The sequence below is a fragment of the Ambystoma mexicanum genome, chromosome 6q, assembly GCF_040938575.1.
Source record: "Ambystoma mexicanum isolate Mex_15411 chromosome 6q, UKY_AmexF1_1, whole genome shotgun sequence".
NCBI classification, from domain to species: domain Eukaryota; kingdom Metazoa; phylum Chordata; class Amphibia; order Caudata; family Ambystomatidae; genus Ambystoma; species Ambystoma mexicanum.
In genome coordinates this window covers 1,025,690,869-1,025,705,652 of record NC_090937.1, presented here as the reverse complement: position 1 = coordinate 1,025,705,652, position 14,784 = coordinate 1,025,690,869, and positions in this window count along the sequence as shown.

Sequence of the window (14,784 nt, the reverse complement as noted above, 5' to 3'; positions counted from 1 at the left end):
AGGCCTCCCTATCGCTGACACCTATACCAGTGCCTCCTCCAGGCAAACTTTCACCGACATCCTCTTTGTTCTTCCCTCACCAGACCCATGGACTCTTCATATGATCTCTGTGCTCTCTCCTTTCTATTCCTCTCCCATTAATGGAGGCACCCGGTGGGAGGACCTCCTGGCCTCTTTCCACTCCTCTAAGGTCATCATTAATGTTTATGTGAATGGCACCGTTTTGGTCCATGGCCCTCAGGCCAACCTTCTCCTCTTCAATAGACGCGTCCCAAATCTCATCAATTTCATTTCTTCTCCCGCTGTCCCCACTGCCCGCTCCACGGCTTCCACACCTGCCCCCTCTTCCTTGGCTACCTTGCCCGCTCCTCCTTCCTTTTCTGCCCCTTCTTGGTCTCCCTCTACACCTCTGCAATGTCAACTCTTGCTCAGCTGTCAAACACTCATCTGACATCTACTGCCTTCTGGAGGAACTTGACCTCGATGTCCTCGGTCTCACCGATACATCGTTCACGGTCAGCTCTGTCACAAGCTTTGACACTCTCCTCCCTGACAGTTACAAGATCCTCTCCACTCCCAGGTCCAATCGTTCCAGAGGGGGTTTAGCCCTGATCTTCCCTGAGTGGATACCTGCCTCTGTCATTCCTACGCAGGCATACTCCTCTTTTGAATGCCTTGTCTGCAGGCTCTATCCCTCTCCTAGCCATTCCCTTACTGTGGCTACTATCTATCAGCCACCTGGTCAGATCTCCTCCTTCCTCTCCGAGTGGCCAGACCTCTCCTCGTCCCTCCTGTTCTCAACAACTCAACTCGTCCTTCTTGGAGACTTCAACATCCACCTGAATGCTCTCTGTCCTTCCTCTGGACTCTTCTGTGACCTTTGCGACTCTCTTTCACTCACAATTCTCCCCTCTGGTCTGACTCACTCTGCAGGGCACCCTCTGATGCTATGATCTCCTCAGACCTTCCCCTTTCTATCCCTCTCACCACTCCTCTCTCCTGGAGTGATCACTTTCTCCTCCCCTCCCATCTCACCCTCTCTACCCCTCAGACCAAGCCAATTCCAGCACTGCCACCCACCTTCTCGGTCATCCGACCCATGAAGCACGTGTCAGTGGAGGCTTTCGCCACCACTTTCTCACCCCTCCCCCTACCCCTTTGGCTGACTCACACTCTGACACAGCCCTTTCCATGCTCCACTCGGCTATATCTGATACTCTCGATGTTCTTGCCCCTGTCATGAGGATCCGCCTGAAGCCCAAAGCCAAGTGCAACTCTTGGTATGACTCAGACCTCGTCACCCTTAGACGCAAGTGCAGGATGACTGAGAGGAAATTACATGCTTCTGGTACATCCTTTGATAAACTATCCTGCCGCCTGCTCCAAAGACAAAACCGGCTCTCTGTCCTCACCAGGAAGAGAGCCCACATCCAAGCCTGCATCTCTGCGGTTTCCAACAACTCCGATGAACTCTTTAAAATCTGCAAGGAACTGGCCAATCCTGCTGCAGACTCTGCCTCCCCTGTCCCTTCCCAGTCCCTCTGCAAGGCTCTCGCTTCCCATATCATCTCTAAAACTCAGGACATCCTGTCCTCTCTCTCCTCCTCTCCCCTTCTTCCCCCTACTCCCTGCTCTTCCCCTGGCCCTTCCTTTGCCACCTCTCCCCACTCCTTCTCTCCTTCTCTGCCTTTCCCCTGTTCTCCCCTGATGAGGTTTCCAGGAAGTTTCCTCTATGAAAGTCTTGTCAAAACAGGTTCACCCCTGCTCCTTCAAAACCATCAAGGACCACATTGACTCCCTGGCTCCTGCCCTTGCCGACTTCTCGAATCACTCCTTCACCACAGGGGTCTTCCCCTCCCCCTGAAGCACTCCCTTGTGCACCCTCTTCTCAAGGAACCCTCGCCAACCCGTCTTGCCCGGCCAACTACCGTCCAATCTCCATCACTCCTTTCTTGGGCAAACTCCTGGAAAAGCTGGCCATCTCCCAGCTTAATCTTCACACTGAATCTGTTTGTTGTCTCCATGACCATCAGTCTGGCTTCTGAGCTGCCAGAAGCATGGAAACTGCTCTCCTGAACATCCGTAAAGACCTGCTCTCCAACCTTGTCTCCAACACCCCCTGTCTCCTCATCTTACTTGATCTCTTTTGCCTTTGATACGGTCAACCATGCCATCCTGCTCAATTGTCTCTGTGATGGCCTGGGCATCACCGGTCAGGCCCTGGCGTGGCTGACTTCTTTCCTCGTTGACCGACCCTCCCAGGTTCAACTTGGGTCCTTCCTCACCTCTATCTCTACTTTGGTATACCCCAGGGGTCTAACCTCTCTCCCTGGCTGTTTAACCAATACCTGGCACTTCTTGCCCACCGCATTGCAGCACTCTTCCCCAACTTCCAGTGCTATGCGGATGACAGCTCATTTTTACGCTACCCTCAGCCACCTCTTCTTCATCTCTCATCTCTGACTGTCTGTCCACCATCCAGGAGTGGTACGCTGCCAATGTTCTCTGCCTTAATGCCACTAAGACTGGGATTCTCCTCATCGGCACACCCGCCCCCTCCTTTCCTATCTCTCTCTGGCCAGCCTCTCTTGGCCGTCTTCCTGTGGCCACCTGTGTGGCCAAAAACCTTGGAGTTATCTTCAACTCCACACTCTCCTTCTCTCCTCACATCTCTGACGTCTCTAACAAGTCACACTACCAGCTACACCTCCTCAGAGGTATTCTTCCTTTCATCACTTTCCCCCAGAAACTCACTGAGCCTCATTACGATCCTGGCGGAATGGGTTAATGGGTGCCGCAAATGGATGCGGACCCGTTAAACCCATTCCGTCTGATTACGAAGTCCCCTCGCGGGACCCAGTAAGGACACCTGTTAAAACCAGGTGTCGTTACCGAGTCCCGCGAGGGGACCAGGGAGCTAACAACAGGCTGGTCGTAATTGGCCTGTTGTTAACTCCCTGCACCCATTCCCATTGAGACCTATGGGGGCTCGAATGGGAATAGGGAAGGTCCGGGCCCGGGTTCCCTGAGTGAGGAATTACTGGGCCCTCCAAACTCGGAATGGCCCGGTAATTCCCCATTTAGGGAACCCGGACCCGGTTTTGGAGGCAGCCATGCTGCCAATAGCGGCATGGCTACCACCAAAGCCGTAATGAGGCCCACTGTCTCCAGAGCTCTGGTTCTCTCTAGGCTGGACTACTGCAACAGCCTCTTTCTAAATCTGCCTGCCTCTACTCTCCACCCTCTGCAACTTATTCAAAACAGGACTGCGAGACGTGTTCTTGGCCTCAAGCCCATGGATCTTATGTCTCCAGGACTGAAATCCCTGAACTGGCTCCCAGTGGCTGCGAGGATTAAGTTCAAAACCCTCTGCATTGCCCACAAGGCCTTCTGGGACCTGGGGCCTCAATACCTTCAACTCTCTCTTCCTAAATATCTTCCTTCTTGAGCTCTTCGCTTATCCGCCTCCTACTCCCTCAGGGTCAGTCGCTTCTCCAAGCAACAAGTTGGTGGTAGATCTATATCTTCGGGTGGGGCCGCCCTCTGGAACAGCCTCCCTGCTTCACTGAAACTTGAGGAGAACCATCTCCGATTCCGGAAGCACCTCAAAACCTTTCTCTTTACTTCCGCTTTTTCTCCTCCTCTCACCCGCTGAACCCCTGGCTGAATTTGCACTGGTCACCTGGCCACCCGTTGTACTCAGGCCCAGGTCCCCTCCACCGCCAGTCACACTCCTTGCACTGCCTTCCTGGCAACCCCCGCACTCTGGACTGTCGCTGTATCCCTTCAGTCCCCCTACCAGCACTTGACACCAGATGTCTGCACTTACCCTTGCACTTGCCACCAGCTGGCCATACTTACTATGTTATTAGTCTATTATCCTGTGTACTGTACTCTCCCCTCCCCCTCTCCCTTGCACTTCCCCCTTCCCATGCACTTGCACGATCTAAATGACACCTGGCCTAGTAGGGTCGTTGTTCGTCTTCCCTCTGTTCCTCATCCCTTGCCTCGTCGCGCCTTGAAACACTTGTGTATAGGCGCGTTATAAATGCCATATCATATATCATATCATATCATAACACCAGTACCGTTCAGGCACCAACATCAGATCTTGAGAATCATAAATTCCAGGTCAATGGTTGTGTGGGTTCAAATACAGAGGTGCTGCGTGGCGTTCACACAATGTCATTAAGAGTAGGCCTCTGGAGAACCCAGCATCACCTGAAGCAGACACTATGGCAATGTGGGTCATTCCATTTATTCACAAGGACTGTCAGTGGTTGTGTACTTAAGATGCGCAGGTGCCATGTTCTGCTGTAGTGGAAGCAGGACCAATGAGGCTCATGGCTGTGTGAATGAGCTGGGCCTGAAATCCAAGTGCAGGTCACTGCCACATAGATGTGCTGGTGTTGATGGACCAGTTGTGGAATGACTAGAATTCATGTCTCTGAGCTAACCTTTGATGTGCATTTCTGGGCAATGAAGTTTGTTGAATTTGCAATCTATGACCTGTCATACTTATTTGTGTTGTAAAAGGGATACTACCAGTCACTGAGTGATGACATGATTGATTGCATGTGCTATACATACATGGAATATGTGGCACAAGAGAGATGGCACAGCACTTGATTACTCACAGCCTCTGAAGGAGCTTGCACTCCCTATCATCAGGCAATGAGTTTGCCAAAGAGTCCCCTTCCTCTGGGACTTCAGGCTACATCATCAGCATGTTTATTGGTGGTAGCTGGGAGCCATTAAAGGCTGGCTGGCATCAGCTAGCCAGTTCATATGCCACATATGTTCATCCTGTTCACTGACCTCCGGGCCTGGGCATTTCGGAACAGGGAATGTTATGCTGGGTTATGGGCACTTTGCTCCAGTGATGTCCTTGTAGTTTCAGGTCCCCCCATTTCTGCCCATGCTTTCCGCCAAGACATTGATCTGTTCCTTAATGCATTGTGCAGTTGTACATTTAATGCTTGTGCTCCCTATTTCATTTAACTGCACGCATCACCCCCCCTGTTCCCTACCTGGGTATCCTGTGCATATTTTGCATCTTTCTTCTCGTGCTATCTTATGCCAATCCCACTCCAATGCATCCTTTCATTGCACTCTGTTCCCTTACACTCTATCCTTGCTACTCATGAGCTAAATTATGTGCAGCCTTACAGTTGCAAACCGCAATATGTTGTGTTATCCTCCATGGAATCTTTCAACACCCCTTCTGGGTTTCCTTGCCTTCTCATTTGCATTCATTCTTCCTTTTGGGCTCTCGATACCTGCCCTTCTCATCTCTTTCTATAGTGTCTTTGCCCTTTGCCCCACCTGCATTTTGCCTTCAGACAAACTAGCTCTATATATTCATATCTACCCACCTTCCCAGTGGCGGCTAATGACTCTGTAAAATGGTGGGGGGAAAATGCTTACCCCCAGATTTGTATTCGACCAAATGCAGCGAGAATGCCCAGACCCTATAGAAGGTATTAGGGTGGGGGGGGGTTTCTCTGACTTATACAATGATATATGTCAATGCAACTTGTACTGAGTACAGCTGTTACTGAAATGTATGAAAATATAGTCGTGAAACTCTATTGCTATGAATGTAAAACCTGAGTGCATATAATGGGCATTTTGGTATAATTGTAAATACTGTTCTACTTATTGTCATGGAACCTTTATATGCCCCCAACTGATGCATAATGCATGCAATACTATTAAACCAGGGACACTCTAATTTGCCAGTTAAGTAATCCAATCTAAAAAAAATAATAACTATCAAAGTAAGAATTGTGTGATTTGTACCAACTGCAGCATGAACAAGATTTAGAAACATGGAAATATAATCCATAATGTCTGCAAACAAAATTCACATCTAAGATGGCTCAACGGGCAAAGCATGTTTGCGGAATCTGCCATTAGAGGTTTGAATTCCACCAGAACTAACTGAGCCCTGAATGCTTGGAGGTTAATACATCTATCACTATAAATTGGGTAATATTAATGCATCTGGAGAATGCTGCAATTGACGTGGTCCCTCATTGTCTAATTTAAAACTACTACATATATTGTGCTGGTCTGACTGACCCTCCAGCCATTTCATTGGTCTAAATCTTGTAAGCCAATGAGGGTGGGGCTTAAAAACTAGAAGATGTGCATTGATTACCCATGATCTGCTATGTAGAGATTACCTTGTGAAGGATTAACGGCTGAGTGAGACTTGCAGGGAGTCAAACATGCTACCTAAAGGTTACAGACAGATCTTAAAAGGCACTCATATCACTGGGGCAGTGTGAGGACTGTTCATCTCTTATTTTAAATGCCCCCCCCTGTGACTCTGACAGCATACGCTTAATAGCTTCTCTTAATGTGTTAATTAGTTTTCATCTATTCTACCGGGTACCTTGCTTTGTTCTGTTTTGCAGAGGCTACCTTTTCTTTGATCATTTACAGTCACACAACCCTCTATTGCTTTATATAGGACTTTTTCAAGTCATAGAGTGGGGCTGAAAGCATGCACATATTCCCTAATGAACCATCAGTCTCACAAATGGAAAGCTCTGCCACTTTAAGTGCGTATTTGCTAACCAAAGACAGACCTCTACAAAAAGTGTTCAAGAATCACAGATATGATTTGTACTGCTTCATGTCTTGCCTTGGGCCAGTGACTCTGCTGGGAGATTAATGAAGTTCAAGGTGTGACTCATGCTATACAACCTGAATGATAACTCTATGAGAATCAAAAACAAAATACAGATGCCCCCTCCCCCCCCCCGCGCCCCATCACAGTCCTTTACCTAGGTTTCACTGAATTCATTATTCCCATTGCTTAGATTAATTGGGTGATAAAATATCTAGTTGAGGAAACGCAACTGCTTGCACCCCCAAAACATAGCTATACATTTGTACACTCTCCTCCTGCATTTGAAAACCTTAAATTATACCAGATCAATGAATTGTTGTTAACATGTGCAGGCAGGATTCCCAGCTGTAGGCAATGGGGCCCAAAACAATGTAAAATGCCTCTTCCCCCATTTTCTGCCAGAACATGATGTCACACAGCAAACAACATATTGTACAATGCTAGCCACAGGACCTTTTGATTAGCACTGTTTATTTTTCCAAGCACTATTAAATACCTCTCTAAATTTAGATCAAGAAAGAAAATATATTCCATAATAACAGAGATGTTCTCAGATGAAAAGCAGACATGTTCTCCTGCTCAGCGCCTGCACAGGCAGAACTGCATTAAACGACCCATCCAATCTGGGACTCCAGCAGTCCCATGATCCAGCCAACCCCTTTCCGAATCCCAATAGGATCTGCAGCAGGGCTAAAAATTAGCCTTTGCATTAACATTTACACTTCATTGTTCAGCCTGCAACAGTGCAACGGACCTAACAAATTACACGATGCACTTAAGCCATGATGTGCCCGCCTTGTTGCCTACCATACCAGACAGCAACTTGTCTGCGTTTGTCTGACTCAAACATGGATTTAAAAAATAAAAGTAAACATTGGCCCAGAAAGGTGAGGCACCGAATGTTCGCAGCCATGGCTCTCCAGTGGAGCAGATTCATAGAAGAGAAGCTGTTGCGCACCTCTGCGCAGACCTAATTGATTTCACTAGACGAGGAGTTGCGTGAACACAAATAAATAATTAACGTATTGTGCTCGCGGCTCACCCTGCTTTGAAAACGAGTCAAATCACGCTGCCACTGCAAAGCAAACAAAAAGAGTAAGCTAGAGAGGGTCATCGATCGAATGGAGCAGGCTTAACTCACAAACCACCGAGTGCCTCCTGGTGGAACCAAACCTACCTGCATATCATGGTCTGAAAAGCAGCAGACAGGCAATGCAAGTTTCTCCTCAGGTGCTAAGTGAGGCTCAATCAGTAGGTTAGCTGGTTGCATACCTCAGCAGCTAGGCAGATGTTGCCTCGAGTCGCCTTCTTGCTGCACGTGCATTCACATACTTGCCAACATTCTGTGACCAAAAAGATGTAGGATTTTTCAAGTTTCAAAAATAATTCGCATAACTATGACATCACAGGAAAATACAAAACATACATTGTTGGCACCATTGAAGCATTCTAAAAAAACACAACCCATCAAACAGCACAACAATGAAAGATGTTCAATTGTTTAAAATGTATAACTCTGAATGGTAAGTTAACACCAAATTCAATTACCTAACTTCACAGAAGGTGATCACACACAGCTGGTAGGCAACATTTGTCACTGCTCTGTAGCAGCAGCCTGGGCAATACATATGTATCCCTGCAGTGCAAGTTGAACACTGAATGACATGGAGCTAATACACCCCTCAGTCTGATAGGCAGATCCTGTGTGATTATGTTACGCTCTGGCACTTGCCTTCACTGGTGGTTCACCGAAGGGTTGCACTGGCAAGAGTGCAGGACCGAGTCATGTAGATGTCAGGTCAGTGGATTGGTCTGAGCCCAGTCAAAGTAATCACCTACCAGCCAACTGTACAGGCAGACTAATTAATGTGTTGCATGCATTGTCCTGCAGCCTGGCTTAGAGTCACATACATTACCTGTCACTGTAAAAAGCAGCAGGATCTGTCACCCAAATCTGTAGGCGGTAGGACTGCTTAAAAAGCACTAGCCTACTGCCTAAATCAGTAGGGTTGGCAAGTATGCTGATTCGGATGATGTGCAAGACACATGCCTGCTGCTTGTGTCAGCCCTATCCCTGTACAGCACACATTCAAATTTTGTTGGCTCAAAATAACATCAAATGGACCTTTGAATGTGTGCATGACTGACAGCAGATGCTGCCCTCAGATTGGCCCATGGGTGCTGCCAGTCACAGGGGTACAAGTTACGCTGTCTGCTTCTAATCAGAGGCTGCAGGGGCAGACCTTCTACTCCCCACTGCACGCCAATGTTATAGGACAAGGCATCTGCGTGGAACATTTGCGCTCTATGTAGAAATAGAGAGAAAGTCTGCTTGATGAGGGACGTGCCTCTGCACACGCAGGCTGTATGCATGTCAGGCTGTTTCATTACTTCACAACCCATGTGCTTTTTATTGTGATCCTGTCCACTGCCTGACATATGGGAATACATAGATATGCTGGAGAACAATGCAAGGTGAAAGATGCAATTTTGTCTTTATTCTAAATAAAGATATTTCTCCTAGCATGCAAAAAAGGGGGCGATGCCCCTATGCCCATCCATATAAGTCACCACTGACCTTGCATCCGTGATCACGTAAAATCCACATGACCCCTCTGACAAGCATGGCCTTCACTGGAAGGGTGATCCCCTTCTTGACCTCTTTCCCAGTGTCGGCCTGCATTTATAAACTGATGCCTTCCCCTCACTTCTCACACTCATCTGTATATTGAGGTGGTGTATGTCTGGTGAACCACAAGGGCCATCCCTTTTTCTCCCTTACAAACTTGTTCTGTGACACTTTCACCCTTGGCATCTCTAGCACCCTACAATTCCCACTCAGTACTTTCTTCCTATTAATTAAATGTTGTTAGCTGGTCTCTCTGATCTCCTTCTTCTCTGATGTGGACCTCATCCCCAAATCCCTTTGTATGGATTCCCCAATGCCCCACAGTGATGACTCCGGCCTCCTCAAGATCCACCAGACCCACCAGGGCTGGAATTGGTTTTGGTCTGTATTCCCATCAACCATTGTGAACGGAGGTTAGCATTGGGGCAATGTGCTGGTCTTGGAAGCAAGACCATGCAGAGCAACAGAGGTTTGAATCCTGGATCCGCGCTTAGAAACCAAACTCAGGTATAGTATTAGGTGCATTATAAAAAAACGATTAAATAAAGCCACCACAGACAAACCGGCCCAAAGCAGAAATATCTTCCATTTTTCTATCACTCCCTGTTCTATATTTCCAGTGATCTAGATTTTGTGCACAAAGTCAGAAGAGTCATGTGTGTACTGTGCACAGTCAGGCGAGGTTGGATCACATGTGGGGTAGGGGTATGGTGGCGTGGCAGTTTTTAAGATAAGGAGTTTCTAATACATATCCGGTAGCCATGGTTTAACAATAAATATAAAACAATGTGGAGTACAAGTTGGCACACAAAATCGAGAAATCAATTGTTGAATCGTGACTTATTGAATTTGACTGCAAAGGAAAAGCATTTGAAGAATGAGGCAGTTAAAGACTCAAGATGTGATAGAAGTATATTTTGATTCAAAGTTTAAAGCTTCCAATATCGTAATTGTATATTGATTGTTTTAGATACTCAACATAATGTACTTGTTTAACTGATTTCAATATTTTGTTAAGAGAGATTATGAGCATGTTTTAGAAACTACAAGACCTATACATATATTATCAATAAGTAGATAACAACCGGAAACTAGAGGGCCCCAAGAATGGGGAGGTGCAAGTGAACTGAGACCCTCCTCTATACATGGCGATTGAACAGAGAATGAGGAGGTAGAATACATTCACTTCCCATACAGACTGTCTCAATATTTTAGGTGGAATAGCTAATTGATTGCAAAGTCCTTCACTCAGAATGATAGCTTTGCTGGTAGCAGCAAGGTAAAAAATATCTTGTGGGATGTGCAAGAGTGTTTTCTTTTTCTGAGCATTCTTAAAGTCAGGTATAGTTGTCCTTTTTGCTGCTCTTCTCAGTGTTTGGAAGTGCCAAGATTTCCTGTTGGCTGGAGAACATCTGGATAACAGGAGTGAGAGTTTAGAGTGCTCTGTCTATGTGGAAGGGAGTCCATCAGCTAAGGCCAGATGTGCCTGCTATCCTAAATTAAGCAAAGCATGTTGATCAGTTCAGTTCTTTTCTCTAGAGTGGATGTACACATCTTGTTTAAGTCAAATAACTTCCCAGTGACGTGTTACGCAGGTACACTGTTGGGGCAGCTGTTGCACGTGTGTCTCATTGCACACAGCAGTGAATGTAGGTGAGCATTCTTAAGAGTACTTTGGGGTGTGAAGGCAGTGGTATTTGGGGACTGCTACATGTGCCCATGATGACAGATGCTGCAATGTGAACAGTGGAAGCAGTCATCCATGAATCACAGGGCAACTTTCATTTAGAGAATGGCCCCTGCTAGCTACAGACAAGCGGTAGCCATGTAATGCTATGAGACCACATTATCTGGAATGACATAAACCAATGATGGGTGTTGGTGTAAATCACCGGTGACCTATCACCTTTACTTAGCAATGTGTCAAATAGTCTTTTATACTGTGCCAAACCACCACTCTAGTAGTCTCAGTGCAGCTAGGCTTGTCCGAGAGATGGCATATTTTTCCCACACCAGTGCTCTGTAGAATGAAAAGGAGCAGCATAAAGAAAATAGGGTTGGGGGAAGGGGGCATAAGGGCCACAGAAAAAAAAGAAGGGTGAGATGAAGCAGGAGAAACAATGTTTTGTGATAGGATGGTGCATGTCAGTCATGTTCCATGAGCTAAATAGAAGTTATGATGTAGAAAAGATAGGTTTAATAAACTCTGTATAGAATTTGCAGGACTCTGTTCCAAGGCAGATTTAAAGACTAGAAATATGTGGGTACAGGAAGAGGCGCAAGATGTGCTTGGGCAATCCTAAAATAGATTTGGTGGCTTATTTGCCTGACCTAATTGGAAGTCATACAGAACATCAGACACCAATAATAATTCTAGGACTGCACATTATGAAGAATTGCCTGTTTAGAAAGGTGATTGTGGTTAACACCGGGAGGGAGGGGGGGTTTGGTCCGACTGACAAATTCCATGATATGTTGAAAGACTGACCCCCTTAAATATGAGAATTTCTCAAAACAATATTGATCAGCATTGGAATTTTCCAAATTCTGAATGGAGATTATTAATTGCCCTAATCGGATTTCTGTGTGAATTCAATTGCACTATCACACGTTGAATGCAATTTGTAAGGGAGCATGCCACATATGAATGATGCTATCCTGACAGATATCCAAGAGTACAAATAGGTCATGAAACACATGAAATGTATGGAAGATGTCATGCAGTATAACAATGACTCACGCGGGCATTATGGAAACGTAGGCTCATTGATGCTCTGCATCTTGGCCCATACCTGTTAAGTTAGCAGTTCTCTCCTTAAATAATATGCATTAGATCCTACAAGGCAGTACAGTAGTATCCAATAGGTCTATATGAGAGGGTGCATTTATGAACTTGTAAATAAGTTATTCTATGAGAGTTTTCCCATTTATATAATTTACCTCTGCCCCTGATGTAGGAGTGAACATGTTTTGTGTTTTTGATCTCACATCCCATTCTCTTTTATAAGGTAGTTTTTCTGACCAGTTTGGAGGAAGTTGATAGCTTTTAATAGACTCACGTCCTCATTAACGATTCACATTTCACACTTCCCCAAATCATATTTTGAAGGTACCTTTCTACATCAGAATATTTTTCTGACAGTAATTGACTACTTTTGGATTTGAAATAGAGTTGCGCATTCTGTTTGTTATGATGTGATACTCACCTTTGAATGTGAATTTCAAATATCACCAAATCACACTTTAGATTTGCCCTTTCACATTGGTGTACTTTATCGATAGTGAGAGGCAACGTTTGAACCGCCAAAGTGTCAACTTGTAGAGTTGTATTTGGAATTATGGCACGCTATGTTATGTTATTCAGTTTCTAATGTGAGTTACGAACTTCTCTCCATCAAAGTTTTGAGGTGACACATTTCATCGTTATTCTTTGCTGATAGTGAAGGGCTATTTCTGACCTCTCCAATGTCATCTTGTAGAGTTTTTTGCATGATTTATGTTTTGTTACATTAAACAGCTGTTATGCACATTTTCTGCTTCCCGAATCTCACATTTAAGGTGTCATTCCTCATCGATATACTTCGCTGATTTTGAAGTGCTTCTTTTGGATCTCTCTAATGTTTTAGACTGTCACCCTAAAATCACCCTATGTTGCCCATCTGTAGGTTGTGACCTGTGACATTGCATTTGTAGAGCCTGCTGTTTTGGGTAGCATCGGTTATGCAAAGTTCTTTTTTATATCTAACCCCTTCTTTTTTTCTTTTAAATTCAGAAGACCATTTACAATCCCAGGTAAAATCCAGTTGACCACCACTGACTGCATGTCCTATTCCGGATCATTTATGTGTAACGTAATCTTTTTGAATGTATCAAAGAGTTTAAGTGAAAAAAAAACACATCCCACAAATCTGCCAACCAGTTTTTCCATATGGACAAAAATCCACGTAAAGATCATCTGCAAATGTCAATTTCTGGACATGCCGGGCACTAGATCAATTTCCCCAGGCTTAGAAGCAGGTCAGACATTCTGGTAGTGTCCCAAAAGTAACACTGAGTCACTATTCTGATTCATGTGGACGTGCCAGTTGCACAGTGGACAGGCAGTAGGCCCCCTACATATTTGTATATCACTTATTATTATTTGTCTTTTTCCAGCCTCTGCCCCAAATATACCCTTTTCATAAGATCTGCTGATTTTCCAAACCACAATTGCTGTGCCACACCCCTGCTTCTGCTCTGACATCTGCTGCAAACACCCTCTCTAGCTTTTCCCATCATGTCCTCCTAACCTCTTACATCCAGCCAGAACTCCTCCATCATACAACTTCCTGCTTCTGCGGACAACTCCCTACCTGACAGGCTTCCCTCCTTTGTCTCCCCACATATCAGGAACCGCCAATATCTAAGGGGCAAAACGGTAAGTAAGTTGATGGTAAGCAGAAGGATCTGGTATAGTGTGTAGTGATACAGGGGCTAAGCCTCATTGGAGCCAATAACACTAACACTAAGACACCAAAATGCCTGCATATCAAGATGAAAGTATAAGTGCATGGTCAACACTTTGGTAAGGACGTCCAGTAGCTTGGCTGACATCTGGAAGCCTTGGCACAACTGTAAGGGATGAATGCCCTGTGACCTCCCCTCCAAAAGCCCTGCCAACCTCATTCATGAACATCCGCACAATGAAACGAGTGTCAGCTGCTGCCTTCACTTCCACCTTTATCCCCCCTCTCCCCAACTCATATTCTACCACTGACACTACTCTCAACAACTTCCACCTGACCATCACCAGAACCCTTGACAATCTTGCCCCTGTCATGAGGATCTGCTTGAAACCCGCCTCTAAGTGAAACACCTAGTGGGACTCATAGCTTGGAGCCCTGAAATGAAGGTGCAGAGCTGCAGAACGGATGTGGAAAACCTCAGGCGCACCCTCTGACAAACTGCCCTCCCGTCTGCTCTAAAGGCAATACAAACGCTCTATCTGTGCCAAGAAAAGGGCCCACATTCAGGCACGGGCATCTGGCGCATCCAAAAACACGGCTGAACTTTTCAAAATCTGCAGGGAACTAGCCAACCCTTCTGCAGTATCCTCTTACCCTACTCCCTCTCAGGCCATCTGCAATGCACTCGCCACTAACTTCAACACCAAAACCCAGGACATCCTGAACAGCCTTGTTACACACTCTCCCATCCCATCCCTGACCCCCTTGTCTACTCTGGCCTCTCCCCCTCCCCCTCCTCCTTCGCCCTTGTCTCACCTGATGAAGCCACCAGAGTTGTCAGCTCCACGAAGGTCTCTTCCAAACAGGTTTCCCCTTGCTCTTCGAGAACCATCAAGGACAACATTGGTTCTCTTGCTCCTGTACTTACTGATCTCTGTAATAACTCCTTTGCTACTGGTTCTTTCACCTCCTCCCTCAAGGACTCCCTTGCATGCCCCTTCCTTAAAAAACTGTCAGCTGACCCTTTCTGTCCAGCCAACTACCGTCCTATCTCCATCACCCCCTTCCTG